General features: G+C 39.2%; 1 protein-coding gene across 10 annotated transcripts in view; it reads left to right on the top strand.

Moving 5' to 3' along the window:
* TTC29 (tetratricopeptide repeat domain 29) overlaps positions 1 to 15,640 on the top strand; it is a 316,699-nt gene that overhangs the window by 180,858 nt on the left and 120,201 nt on the right. For 9 of the 10 annotated variants that reach the window (XM_042870538.1, XM_042870535.1, XM_042870537.1 and 6 more), the window contains one exon: positions 7,389 to 7,514. The gene's annotated coding sequence lies outside the window, so the exon portion shown is untranslated. Of the gene's footprint in view, positions 1 to 4,647; positions 4,671 to 7,388; positions 7,515 to 15,640 lie in introns of those variants that run through there. The other variant, XM_042870544.1, reaches the window with a different exon arrangement.

Genomic DNA, 15,640 nt, shown 5'->3' with positions numbered 1-15,640 from the left:
ATGCTAAGACATGAGATTTATAGGGCCTCCTTTGAATTCTCTTTAACCCTGTCGAAACAGGTTTGAAGACCTGGGCTGAGCTGCCACTGCTTAGAAGCTACTAATCTGGCTATTGGGTTTGACAACTTGCTGGGATGCTCCTTATCAATAACACCATTTATTTTTTTCTGCTTAATGCTATGCTAAATAGGCTTTACTGATCGTAGTCTACAGCAAATGACCTACAAGAAACATACAATGTCATGAGTTTTCTTACAAAAATATTTATCACACCAGTATCTTACACAGGGACTCAAACAGAAATCCTCTCTTCATCTCTTAAGTCTGTCTGGAACCTGCTGGAATTTACTTCTCCGATGGAATTTCTTCTGCCAGCATCTGCCACTCCTTCATCTGAGCTCTCACAATGCAGTATGGGAAACTTCAGCTCCAAGTCATACAGCCCTGGGGCCTTCTCTTCACCTAGTATTGTATCTCTTTTCTCACCTCTGCTGGATGCAGTATTGTAAGTTTCTCTTTTTGAGGCAGCTTGGGAAGAGCTCTCTTCTCCGTTTCAGTCTGCTTCCCCTTCCTCAAGTTTAATCTAGACAAGGATGAAACAGAAACATCAGTGGGTTTTTCTAATAGGGCACAATTTCTCCAGTACCAAATTCACAAACCACAGTCATTGCTATTAATGTATTTTGCAGCTGAGAAGACACAGTAATAGGATACTTTAGGTTCTCATAAGAGAAATGTCAGAATAAATTGTTACTCTTTCTAAATGTTGTGTGACTGAGAATCTCTTCAGCATGTGGAATACAGCAGTAAGAAGACATTCCCTTCATCAGGATACTCCCACCTTGTAACTCAAACTTATCCTACTGAAACTAGCTGAGAGTGAAAAGTCTGTTTACATGTCAGATCTGTGCTAAATATCTCACCATTTCTTCAAAACTGCCAGATGCTATACTTGCCAACACTGGTATCAGTCCACCAGATATTCAGTTGTATTTACCTGCACTTTAATTCTTTTTTTTTTCCTTTTTTTTTTCTCAGCCAATACCTGACCTGACAATGTTTTCGATCTGTTCAGAAGTTTACTCAACGGTTTTCAATCACTTTGTTCCACTGTTGTTGGTTATGCCTTCTTTTCTTCACATTATATTATCTTCTTTTTTTTTTTTTTTTTAACTTTCCTCATTTCCTAATTCCCAATCTCTTTTTTGTAATATATTTCTCTGAGTTACGTGTTTTATACCTCTCCTATTTCAATCTTTCTCTCCCTCTCCTTTTTTTTCCTGAAAAGTTTTCCTCAGCTTCCACACACTTCTTCTTCTAAAGATTTTATAATCATGTTTCTAACCAATAGTGTTGTATTCCACTCTTCTGAGGATGCCACTCTTACACGTTAGTCCCAACAACTTCATAAATTGCTAAGGGATGGGACATAGTGGCTGGAAAGGTGCACAAAGTAAAAGGATCTGAGGGTGTTAGTTAACAGCTAGCTGATGATGGGCCAGCAGAGTGCTCAGGGGACCAAGAAGGCCAATGGCATCCTGGCTAGTATTAGAAATAGTGTAACCAGCAGGACTAGGAAGGTGATCATCCCTCTCTTGGTACTAATTTAATGGCTATGGTGGTGACAGGCTGAAGGTTGGACAAGATCTCAGGGGTATTTTTTCAATCTTAATGATTTCTGGAGATCCTTTTAGTTATTCAGCTCTTACTGTCTGCCTCCATTTTGCCCAGCCTGCATAACTCCCTAGTAAGGTATTTGTGGTGGCTGTTAGTTGCTGAGGGCAAACTTATGCATACGTGTTGATATGACATCCAAGGCACAGTAAGGACCCAGACACACTGCATCCACTCATAGGCACTTCAACATTTGCTAAAGCTGAAGTCTAACTGGCATAAGCCAAGGTTCAAATTCTGCGGTTGCAAGAGTAGGCTCAGGCAGAGCTAGAGGACTGCACTGAAAGTGCCCACAGTCCATTACAACAGAGCCTGCGAGTGTTTGAAGTCTCTTGTTTAAAAGTTTCTTTACTACATCTAAGTAAGACATAATGGAGAATTTTAGTGTGAACTGATAACATCACACGTAAAGGCAAATGATAAAGCATGCCAGGTGACAAGGAGTGAAACCAACTGTCCAAGCAGCGTGAAACACACTGTAAATCTACCAGTTCTTCGAGAGGGATTTGAGCTCCACAGGAAATAGCAATGGCTCCTATAATTACACTGCTCAGCCCAATGTTTTTTTACAAAAAGCCTACTCTCTACTAACATCTCTGGCAGGTTCTCGCTTGTTGTGTGGAAACTGTTGATTATAGCCTGAACCTTTGACCACCTGAGGCAAGCAATGAGTCTGCTGCAGTAGCACGGGTGAAGGCAATTCACCTGTGCTACCTGAAGGGGTGGAGCCTGGCTCCCCCTCTCCTAGACTCCATGTAAGTGCTGACTACCATAGAGGAAAGATTTTTTTGTGGAGATTGCTCTTTGTGGGGTTTATTGTGAGCCTATGACACTGGTGAGTATTTCCATTTGTTTTGATTATCTTTTCATCGTAATTATCTTACTAAGCCTAACCTTTGTGCACCTATTGATTGTATGCTTGTATAATTAAAGAGTAGTAGAAACACTTAATTTTAAAAAGCTGTTGTTTATTTGACTAGCCCTAATTATAGGTTATTGGTAATTAATGTTACATTAGTTGAAGTTTTTTTGTGTTGTTTTATCACGATAAAATTCAGTGTTGAAATAACTACTGAATATGTGTCAACATAGGCGTGACCGTATTGTAGAAGAAGGAGATCTCCACCACAATTAATAATTTATCTGTGAAACATGGAAGTGATAAAATCTAAGAACAATAAATAAATATAATCTACATCAGAAAAGTGGTCAGTGCTGAGTGGGGACTACTCACTTGAGTCCAAATATAGTGGAAACAGTTTGGTTCTGGACACCCTGCTGAAAACGCTAGGACTGTTATTTGCTGTGTTAATGTAATTAAAGCTATGATCCTCATCTCTTCAATTCAAGTGTAGAGAAAACACTGCAGTAGAAAAGCAGTTGTCAGTTGTTTCTAAACCAGCTGATGAAAATAAGCAGAACACATTGGTAATCCAAGCTGATGACAAGAGTGTGGAAAGTTAAGAGACCTTTACGCCAAAAAGATCTTCAGTGGCTGGAGGCAGAGAATGTAGGAAATTTACTGTGGGCTATAATAATTGCTGTCTGCCCTGGGAAATGGCATCAAGGCCAGTGTAGTCATGGCTCCATGCAAGCACATCCTCTAATTATTGAAAAACCTGTGTAGAGTCTCAATGTTAATCAGTCTCTCAGAGACTTCAGCTTTATGTGGTTAGTGCGGATTTATGGCATTTTTCTTTTCTTGTTATTAAAACTGATATTTCACAAGGAAGAAAGTATCTCCAGATAACTGTTAAAATGCAAAGTTTCAGTCATAAAAGAGAACTGCAGGATTATTCTAAGACTATTCCACAGAGAACCCAAAAAAGAAGGGTAAGAAACAAAACATCAAAGACGTGAGGAAAAGTGGAAAAAGATGAAACTTTAAAATATTAACTAAAGATGCAACAGTTGGCCTGTAGATTCAAGAGGTTATAGTGTAATTAATTAAGTGCTTGTTACAATTAGGGAAATAAACAGCGCGTGTACTAATACAACATGAGTAATACATAACTGTGGAAAAAAAGTAAAACAAACTGAGAGGTTTGCATGTCCACGTTACTAGAGTTATTTGCATGGCTGTATTAATGATGTCACTAGAAAATAAACACAGAACTTTGACTTTTTATTACATGGTCATTCTTTGCTTCCTTTTACTAATGCTGCAGCAACAGTATAATGTACAACTTCTGATTATTCCACTGGGGCAATTACAAATGGCATTTCAGTCCATAATTCTGAAAGTGCTTTGAAATGTTAAACTCAGTGGTCTTTACGAAATAATATATCGAATCAAATTTCAGATTATCTACTAGTTTTGCCTGCAAATTTTTGGCTAACAAAGTAGAGAAAGTTGTGTGTCTAACGATCTTTTTTTCTTACTGTTACATTTTACATCAACCCCAACCTTCCTGAGGTATTTTCCATTTCATAAATAGCAGAACCCTGGGAAAGTTCACAGAAATGAAACCATAAAAATTGCAAACTTGAATGTCACTGACAGGATTTGAGAAGTGTTTGTGATGGGCTGGGTGGGGGCTGACGTGTTAGTCACACATCATTTAGTTGTTAGTTGTCACCGTTTTGAAAAATATGCCATAATAGATCTGATACGTTTACAGGTTTTAATTTACTAGTGATGGCTGACTGCTCTTAAGTGGCCTAAATTAATATCAAAATAATCTTTCTGGAAAGACACACATAAATACTGCATAAGGTCTGACTGTAGACTGTACTTACAACCCAGGAGCAGCACATTTACTCCATATAGAAAAAGACAGAGCAGGGTATCCAATTATTTATACAGCAGCAGGAAGTTCAAAAGATGTAACTGGAATAAGCAGTGGGAATGCCTGAATCAGAGCACAAGGCTGGAATCAAAAAAGGATATGCAAACTGACGCCTGATGTCAGCTCTTTGTACCTCTTAAGATGCCTGAAAGAAAATACTGACCAAACACTGTGGATGTGTGCAGAAAAGATGCAGAGCTATTTAAGGTACAAAACTTATGTGGGAAAGCAAGTGATGTGCATAAAAAAGTAATTTGAGACAAATGGACCTTAAGTACGTCTTATCCAGAATGGAAAAAAGTCATCCCTAGTTAATTATTTTAGTGATTATTACTTCCAAAACCAAAGCAAATGTCAGGTGTTCATAGCAGCACCACACAAGTGTTGATCTCGCACTTCCCTATGCGCATGGCTGTGCCATAAAGCAGTAAAATGTGCTGTGTACTAAATTTCCAAAGTCTCTGTGTGTCCCTGCAATCCTCCTGGTTTTCTCCCTCTCTCTGTGGATACAGAATTTTGCCCCTGTTCAAAAGATGATGTAAAGTTACTGAGAAAAATTTACTAAGATAAAGAAGGAATGAAAATAGGGAAAAAAAAAAAGGGGGGGGGGGGGGGGAAAGGGAGACCTGCTCCTGTAGGAAAAAGGCTCACTGAGCTATGAGTCACAGAATCACAGAATTGTAGGGGTTGGAAGGGACCTCCAGAGATCATCGAGTCCAACCCCCCTGCCAAACAGGTTCCCTACAGTAGGTCACACAGGTAGGCATCCAGGCAGGTCTTGAACATCTCCAGAGAAGGAGACTCCACCACCTCCCTGGGCAGCCTGTTCCAGTGCTCCGTCACCTCACTGTAAAGAAGTTCTTGCACACATTTGTGCAGAACTTCCTATGCTGCAGTTTCCAGCCATTTCCCCTTGTCCTGTCTCCACTCACCACTGAAAAGAATCTGGCCTCGCCATTCTGCCCCCCACACCTTAGATATTTATAGACCTGGATCAGGTCCCCTCTCAGTCTTCTTTTCTCAAGGCTGAACAGACCCAGTTCACTCAGCCTTTCTTCATGAGAGATGCTCCAGGCCCTTCACCATCTTTGTGGCCCTCCGCTGGACTCTTTCCAAGAGATCCCTGTCTGATGAATAACAACAAATTAGCTGTAAAGGAGCTGGTATTTAGAAACATATCTGCTTGAAAACAATCCAGTTATCTGAGTGTCACTTTTTTTGTTTGGCTCTTCATGGTGTTAAAATTAGGAATTATCAGTTTTAGGATGTGTGGTGTCTTTCACACTCTTCAGTAATCAAGTTTCTCTGCTGCCATATTTTAAGAACCTATGCCAATTAATCTACAGGAAATTAAGAAAAGATGTACTAATACACTGAAAGCTCAAACAAGCACCCAAACCCATCAGACTGAGCACCTCTGGCAGTGAGACATGCCTTATTTTGGGATGTTGTCCTGTGGCTTTCTCAGCTGCTTCATCAATCGGAGGCACAGGTACACTCTGGCTGAATGCTGGGTTGTGGAGACCAGAAGTGCCTCTTAACAATTTCAAAATCAAAAGCATGTGGATGCTGACATTACAGCACATCATCCAGCAGGAGATAATGTTGAATTTTATTGCAGGTTAATCTTGCTTGTAGTAAACTCAAATTATCTTGGAAACTGCCTCAATCCTCCTCCCAGTTGAGCACTAGCACTGAACTGAAATTTTAGTTTACCTTGTTACCAGACAGAGACGCAGTGTATTTAGCTGAAACTGTTAAATAACATTGTTGAAACAAAGAATCATTAATTGTGAATATCTAGCAACATCTAGGATGAAGTTGAAGAATAACAATGTTATGACGTAACTGTAGCAAAGATTAGGATGGTCTGAGAGAGGAGCTATTAGCATTGTCCTGTCTTCTTTCTGGGGTTGAGGCACATAAAATTCAGAAAGCCTGTATATTTGAAGGCAATTGATTTTCTAGATATAGCAAGGAATAGAGTATACCCAATCTGTTCAAATCTGAGGAAATTCTGGTGTGAAAATGCTGTATGTGTGTAAGAAGAATCCATGCCAAGAAAACTTTTTCTCAATAAACATCTTTCCCAGAGCCTAAATCATAACAAATTGTCTCATACAAACTCCTGTTTTGCATTCAGGAAAGAACTTAATGGTTTTGGCTACGAGATCACTACAAAACAAAGGCGTTAAAGCCTGCTGCAACTACACACATATCCAAGTTCATGTGTTTAAACATCAGTATGTCTTTTCTAGGGTTTATACTCCTAAACTGTCTCTGCCAGCCACTGTCTTCAATTTCTTACTCCAAAAGGTGTTATTTGATTAGATAAGCTCTCAGAAAAACGGCAGGGTTTGGCCAAATCTGAATGGTTGCTGTTTTTTTGTTTTGTTGTTTTTAGGCAGATCCATAGCAGGTGAGTGAAATTATTCTTCCAAGAAATGCTGCAACCTGATTTGCCTGAGAAGCTCTGTATGTTGGCAGGGTCTCACTGCATTTGCAGGCTCCAGTAGTTCTGTTAATATTTTTATATTATCTGGTAATTTGGACGCAGTCATAGGATCTTCAGCTTGTATTAGATATTCTCTATAATCCCCAGGGTTTTGTATCCTTTTTTATACTTCTTCCCTTGTTTTTATCAGTTGTCACCTATTGTGCATCACTATTTTACTCTTGGGTGCTTTAATTATATATGAATGTGGTACGCTTCACAGCAGCTAGTTTCCATTTGCCATCTAAATATCTTTGTACATGAACAGAGTAACCTACATTTAACTTCACAGACATACAGGCAGTTTGCAAATCTACTGTATTTCAGATTTTTTTTTTTTTTTTTTTTTTGTCTGCCTACTTTTATTTGATAATTGATTTCTAGCTGGTGTTTCCTCTGCTTTCTGAACCTGAAATAAAACTCTTTTCCAGAAACAAAACAGAACACTTGAAGACTAGGAGGCTGGCTTGGGATAGTGGAGGGCCTCGTATTGGCTTCCTTGGTGGACTTCATTTTCTTAAGCTGGGCAATTTCTTTCAAGAACATCTGTTACAGGAGTGAGTATTTTGTTTTAATGCCTAATAGTACTAATTTATTAAATAATTTAAATTTCTGAAAATCAACTGATTTTCTGATCAACTGACAAAAATAATTCAAATCAGAATTCTTCAATGTATGGCTGCATTGCACTGTATTTCTTCTGTTTTTTTACTTTTTACCATCCCGTGAACACCTATTTGTACTTTTTAGAGTGTTCTGAAGTTATTTAGGAAGTAAATAATGTGGTTGGACTTCTTTAATCAATAGTTAATCCACAACTTGAGTGACAGTCTCACTAATCGGGAAAGCAGCACGAACAAGTGGTAAGTAAATACAAATCAGAACGCATCAAGAAATAAATGTCTGGAAAAAAAACAGCAATGCACTAGGGGATTTTCTGGTTTTAAATCTGCACAAACACAGATTGAGCTTAAGATGTGTAGTTATTGGTTAAACAATTTTTAATGAAATATAAAGACCTATGTGCTCTTAAATAGATAATTTATGTGCAATGTTATTGTCTCCCAAGGTTTAATTAAATGTTTGCCTTGTGGCTAATCAGCTACAATTAATAAATGAAGCCTATATTCATGCCACTTAGAGGGAATGTTAAAATACCATTAGAATTTCAGTATCACTTTTGTGGCTGGTTGATAACCACCTAGTACATGAGAAACTTACACAAAACAAATTTGGTACAGACATTAATATGAAATTACATTTATATCATGCAATGCTTTTATCACATTGTATAACTTCAATTTCCATTTGAAGGTAAGTACCCATAAGTACCTGGAGTGGAAGTATATGTTTTCATAGCACTTTTCATCTCTGAAGCAGCTCGCAAATTTCAGCTTCAAGTTCTGCTTTGCCTACAGAGCAACACCTCTTAGCCTTACAGATACAAAGGAATTTACAGGGGAGGAAAACATCCATTAATCCACAGACCTCCTGCCCCCAAGGATTTCAACTATCTCTAGCATGATACACTTAAAGTCTTAGGACTATGTAACAACACCACCAGATTTTTATCCTGGATGCTAACTTGACATGTCTTTTTTGCTTCAGCTACTCTAACATTATGAATCTTGGTAGGCAAGCATTGAAAATGTAGGTAAGCCTCCACTGGGTGCTTTTCCACCTGAACACATTACATAAATAACCGGTCGAGAGGGAGGAGGCCAAAGACAATGCTGGCTGTCACTGACGGCATTCCTGAATCACAGAGTCCAACCCCCCTGCCAAAGCAGGTTCCCTACAGCAGGTCACACAGGTAGGCATCCAGGCAGGTCTTGAACATCTCCAGAGAAGGAGACTCCACCACCTCCCTGGGCAGCCTGTTCCAGTGCTCCGTCACCTCACTGTAGAGAAGTTCTTGCACACATTTGTGCGGAACTTCCTATGCTGCAGTTTCCAGCCGTTTCCCCTTGTCCTGTCTCCACTCACCACTGAAAAGAGTCCGGCCTCGCCATTCTGCCCCCCACACCTTAGATATTTATAGACCTGGATCAGGTCCCCTCTCAGTCTTCTTTTCTCAAGGCTGAACAGACCCAGTTCACTCAGCCTTTCTTCATAGGGGAGATGCTCCAGGCCCTTCACCATCTTCGTGGCCCTCCGCTGAACTCTTTCCAAGAGATCCCTGTCTTTTTTGTACTGAGGAGCCCAGAACTGGACGCAGTACTCCAGATGAGGCCTCACCAGGGCAGAGTAGAGGAGGAGGATCACCTCCCTCGACCTGCTGGCCACGCTCTTTTTAATGCATCCCAGGATGCCATTGGCCCTCTTGGCCACACGGGCACACTGCTGAAATCAGCTAAAAGGAGAATTTCAGATCTCCAAAGACATTTGTTGTGTGCAGCTAACGTATTGTTATTTATCATTTCCACTACAGTAGTGCCCAAAGGTCTCTGGGCTAGGCTGGATTATAAAGCATTATCTATGAATAATATGCTATTACTTGTCTGTGTCACTGCTTACAATCTAGTTTAAGATGAGAGATGATCAATGGTTGCGATCAGAACTAGAAAACAATAATGGAAGGAGCTCAGTAGCAACACAAATAAATGCAAAACTTCAGATATGCAACTTACTGGGAAATATATGTGTATATATATTCTTCAGCACAATGAAGGTGATGTCAAATAATTTTTTTCCACCAATTTTAGTGTGATTTATCAGAAGGAAAGTAACTGCAGGATGTTTCTATTGTCATCACTTAAGTCATTCTTTTTGACTGCTTCTCCTTTGATTTCGTTAGGCCCTGGCTCAGCGACCAGTCATACCATGGGTACAATCAAGAAATGCACTCAGAGGAAGCTGAAAGACTGTAAATAATACTCCCTTTTATTAGTATAAAAAGGGTGTATTTTATTAGCTGTAATACATTAAGGATATTGTCTGTATATTTTGTCTTAAGGAATGAAAACATTTAATAATAACTTATTTCTCTTGGGGTTGCGAAGATATCTTCATCTGTAAGTCACTCTCCTTTTGTGGAGGCTTTCATTTACTACAGACTGAAGACTGCACAAATTAAATGGGAATAACAGTATCAAGCAGAGCTGTTTAGCTCTGTTTTTTTCATGTTCCATGAAAAAAAAAACCACATATGCTAGATTAAATAGATGATGACACACTGAATGCAGTAAATGCAGTAGAGTTTCATAATAAGGTGGCTGTTTCTGTCGGTTGTTAATATCAAAAGTTCTACACATAAAACATTTTTTTAAATGCTCTACAGAATAAATAGTCTTGAAGTAAATTCTGATTACTATTTTCTATTCAGTCATGAAGGAGACCTTCAAACTCACTTGCCTGAGGCACTGAGAAGCTCCAGGTCTTTGACGTTCATAAAAGAAAGATAACAATCACTCTTCAGGGGAGAGATCTTATTATATGTACCCTGTGGGGTTTTTTTTTTATCCTTTATCAAACTGCACCTTTGTGGGCCTTTAATTTCTTAATGGGTTGTTTATCCTTTTCCCCCATAATTTGTGATGATAAGCTGCATGTCACATAGATACTGTTATGCTGATGAAAAAAGTTGTACTTTAGAGCCAAGTTGGTGATGTGGTTTGATCAACTTCTCACATAGATATTTCTAGATTGGTGAAGCAAATTCAATTGGTAATCCTACAAATGTTTAAGTAGGTAAAAGTCCATCTGAGGCTTACCTAAAAGGGTATGAATAAGAATATCTGAAATAGGTAAACACAATTACAGAACCAGGATCAGATGTTAATGGGATATCTTACAGGTACACAAAGTGTTGGAGGGGTTGAATGGGAGGGGGGAAGAGAGAACAGAACAGCACGTTGGAACAGTTTTCACTCTATCACATGTAGAATATAGGACCAACAATGGCATGGAATGGAAGACTTAACAGCATGAGTTTTAGAAAACAGCAATACTTGCAGTTCCATCATTTGTGAGTAAGTATATTGAATGATCTCAAACAAATGACAAAATCTTTGTATAGTGCCAACTCTGATTTGCCTACATGTGTCTCAGGTTAAGGAAATACTGGTTTAGATACTTCAGAAATTTATCAGGCTGCTGTGAATTCTATCCTCATTTGTAACAGTCATAGAACTGAAGGGCAGTATCTTTGGTACTTCCATGAATACAAATAAATGTTACTACCCACTTTGGAATCATGGAAAACGCACACGTCTAGACATGCAGAATAACAACACCTTAAGAGAAACTTTTGCCCATTCTAGTCTTCAAGGCTGAGGAAATGCTACTTGCATATATATGAAGTGTGTATATATCTGCTCAGTTTTTGATGTGCATCTGCACTCCTAATTCCCACCCAGATACATTCCATACTTTCATAAGTATTTACACTGGATTGTTCCTGAAATAACCATTGCTTGTTAGCAAAACATAATCATATTTTTATTTATCTTCCTCTTAACTATATCAGTCCTCAGACCTGTTTCTTTAGAGCTAACCTTTGAAGGGTTGCTACTTATGTTAGCAAGTTGTTAGCAATATGAATGCTTTTCTTTGAAGTGAATAAAACAACATATAAATAAATGGTCACCAATGTGTTAGAGCAGTGTTAATACAGTTCAATTTTTTTATTTTTTTTTTTTTTTTTTTTTAGTTTTCCACTGTATTATTTAAATTATATAAACAGAGAGAAATTGAAAGCCTGATAAAGAAATGGCTTATGATATCTAATCCTTTAGCTCTAATATTACTTTGGAAGACTTCTATTTAAGGACCAGCTACAAGCTACAGTGAGATGAAACATGACAAGGAATGTGAAACAAAGATTTTGGAGATGTGCATTTTCTTAGAAATATTTGGATCTTTCCTAAGCCTATTGTGCCAGCAGTGGAACTTGGCAGTGATCTAGTATATTGGTGCATAAAGTGTATATAATGAACAGCAAGTCTAGTGATCCTTACAATAACTTTTACACTGTAAGTTTGTTTGATCTTTATCATTACTGCTGTCTCCATCTCATCACTCAAATAGAAAGCTGAAAAAAGGAGATATGTGATGTAGAGACATTACTGAGGCTGCTTAAACTGTATGTATGCTGTAACTGTATGCTCTGTTAAGAACACTGGAAATCTCTAGTCAGTGTGATTCTACTTATTCAGATCTAAATGTGTATTTACCATGAAGAGAAAAATTAGAGGTAGATCATCCAGACTAGCCACACAAGACAACTCCAAAATTAAAATTGATGGCTCTAATGGGAAACATAACTTTTATATTCAAAAGTCATTCGTTGCTGTCAAAGAAAGCAACTGGGTCTTGTCTGAGACAGCCTTCCTTGCAATGAAAGGCAAGACTTGTGTAAAGGATCTTATTAGGGCCCCTATTTATGATGTGGTTACCCTGCTTGTGTATTCAAGTGCTAGCTTTATGCTAGCATCTAACTATCAAGTGTTGCGGCAGCACTATTGCCTGCTGACCAGGAAGCTGATCAACACACAGCAGAACTGGGCTCCATGTTAGTGATTTGGTCCAAAAGTTCCTCATGCTCATCTCTAAAGAAACAAGAAGGGTATCACTTACAGAGTGAGTAAAACATATAAAGAGTCTTGAAGAATCTACTATGAAAGAAAAACCTTATAATGTACTTCAGGAAATGGCTCCTTTTGTGTGCAAGAGAAAACCATTTCTGGTTTGGGCCTATGATTGCTACCTACAAGTAGTACTACATACATATTTCTCTTGCACGTGATTATCGGAAAGGTAGAAATGCCGTTTACATCTCATGTGTAAGGAAAAGATGCATAGGAAGTATTTATTTTTGGAAAGATTATCTGTTTTGAGAGGCAGTAGGTTTCTGGTTATTTGGTTTTGAGAGAGCTCACACACAAAAAATAAAATTTTGTCTAGAAATATTGATTGTAAAACCTTACAGGATTTGTCTGCAGAAATCCTCTGTTTTTTTGAAGATTTTGTGTATTTTATTTGGTATGAAAAATAACACTGGTCCCACAGCTAACTTTTGTTTAAAGATCAATCCAATCAGTTCCTAGCTCAATATGCCATGCAAGGTCTCACAGAGTTGAAGAATCTCCCTGTTGACCTCTTTTTATCCCAGGAGAAGGGATAAAAAGAGGAATGGGAGTAAGAGGAATATTGATGGAAGAAAACCTGGATATTTTAGAGATTATCCCTGTTCCATCATCCTCAGGTCAGATCTCCACCTGCAGCCCAGAGCAGCCGGCACTGTTTTGTACTTTTTGTGTACTTTGCACTTCTTTGTACACTGATTGGTGCCTGGTAGCATGCTCAGGGCTGCCACCCTCACATTCCTCATTCCTGTGTTTTAACTTCCCAAGTCTGTCGTGGTTAAAGTCGACATCTTCATCACTTCATAGGGATGTTTCATCATTTAGACCGTTTTCTATCTTCTACACCTGAGAAAAGAAAAAAAGAAAAAAAAAAAAAAAAAAAACTCAGATTTTCTTCAGTTTAATTGTTGTATATTTATTTATTTATTCCTTTTAAACCTTTTACAACTCAGTCATTTTCTACAATTTCTAACTTACAATGTACATCTGTTATACTAGATAGCTTCTGTTTTGAGATGTTTTCTTTGTAATCTAACCCTATCTGTTTGGCAAGTGTATTCCTTCATCACAGGACAATGACTTTCGGAGTATCTTGGCTAACATCCTTACACAGTTTCCAATTAATATTCTCCCATCTCAGATTCAGTTCTTTCTCCCAAAGACTTAGCTTACAGTGGTCTTCACCTTTATAAAATTATGCTGTCCAATGCATGAAGCATGTATATTATTGGTTTGGACTTAATTCTGTTTGCGTGTAACAAATGTGATCAAATAATTATCAGTTATATCTAAGCTATGACTAATTTCTAGCTCTGTGTTCAATTCCTTTTTATGTGTCTAGATGAGGTCTAATATAGAATTTCCTTTTGGTGAGTGCAACACTTCTTAAGTTAGGAAATGACTCTTAAAATATTTTGAAATTCCAAGTACTTTTTAACACCAGCAGTATGAGATCTCTAGCATGTGAAATTCATCATGGTACAGGAATGTTTTCCCTATATGTTGTAGACAGGTAAGGCATAGTTCCTGCTGTTCTCTAGTGTGATTTGATGGCTAAGTACCCTGTCAATTTCTGGCTTATCCATTAGAACACTGACCCATAAACATTCAAGATCAGGTGCTTCCGATTGACATCAACTCAGAAACAGGTAATGCCATCTCTGAAGCGCTTTTTATCCACTCGATCCTTCCAAAATAGATTATAACAATTGATTTTGACATGCCAGTTTTCCAAACAGTTTTAGCAATAAAAACTGGGTCAAATCTGTGCTACTAAATGACCTCTTCCACTGGTGATAAGTGACTGAAAAATCTCTGCTCTTTGTATTCTGTGGTGTCCTTATTATGGTTTTTCTTTTTCATCCACATTTACCAAACCTTCATTGGTTCCTTCTCGCTATTTCTATTTCCTGTAAGCTGTCAAGACTCCTTAGCTGATCAGCAGAAGAGTTCTTCTGTTACAGACAGCAGGCTCTCACCATAGACAGTGACAGGGTTTTCTACAAACCCAAAATCTTTATGCCGCTCGCTTAGATTAAATCTGGGCTTATATGCTTTTTGTTTCCTATTACTCGATAGGCCTGAAGGACCGTCTGAAAAGGTCCTGAAACAAAATACAAGTCATTCACAGCTGTGAACCTCTAGTCCGAGACGAGTTAATGTTAAAAACCGTCAGCTGCGCTGGGTTCTCACATCTTCTGGAGCTCATAAGGTCTAACTCAGGGTTAGCTGCTTTCTCGGCAGCCTCTCACCGCTCGCTTCCACCCTCGGCACCGCCCGCCCCCGTTGCCATGGCTGGGCCGGGAGCGTCGGCACCATAAGGCTGCAGGGCTGCCGCGCTCTGCTCGGGATGGAGGCTCCGCGTCGCTGCTTTTCAGGTTCGACGCGAGGGGACGCGCCGTCCGCGACCCCTTCTCCTCCCCCGCCGTCCTCGCGGGGCGGTCCGCTATTTCGCAGGGGGGGCCGGGGCCAAACGGCCGCTATCGGCCGTGCTGCGGTGGACGTTCGTGTCTTTAGAAAGTTCTGGCTTTTTTTTTTTTTTTTTTTCGGAGGGGCTGAAGCAGCGTTGCAGGAAAACGCTTCGGGTCCGCAGGTGGTTAATGAGCTAGGGAGAAAGATGAACGCACCTGTCTCGTAGCTAGTCAAGCCAGCCGGTAGCCTGTGGGGGTGCAGCCGCTCCTGGCTCGGTGCTTCTGAGCCCCCTGCCTGCCCTGTCCCACCGCTGCCTGCAGTCAGTCCTCCTGCTTGCCAGACTGTGCGGCTGCGATTGAGACGTGCTTCAAAAGTAAGGGGCTTGCAGCAGGCTTTGCCTTTTCTCTGGGCTACGGTGTTGGTATAAAGTTTACTTGCCGTTCCTCAATGAGTAGCACTTTCCTTAGCAGAGATTTCCCTTTCTGTGTTGTGTGTGGATGCAAATCTGCACTTTTGTAACAAGTGTAACTTTCTGCAGTGATGAGATACCAGTGCTTTTTGTAGGCTTTGTTGTAATTATTTTTTTTCTCCAATGACACACTTTTGTAAAATGATGCTGCCTCCAATTGTAAGTTGTTTAATGCTTTTTTTTTTTTTTTTTTTTTTTTTTTTTTTTTTTTTTTTTT

This window comes from Lagopus leucura, unplaced genomic scaffold (genome assembly GCF_019238085.1).
Source record: "Lagopus leucura isolate 7727_CA_CO unplaced genomic scaffold, USGS_WTPT01 Super-Scaffold_100004, whole genome shotgun sequence".
Classification (NCBI taxonomy): domain Eukaryota; kingdom Metazoa; phylum Chordata; class Aves; order Galliformes; family Phasianidae; genus Lagopus; species Lagopus leucura.
Note: the sequence above shows the minus strand (reverse complement) of the source record. Positions and strands in the feature narration are given on the sequence as shown.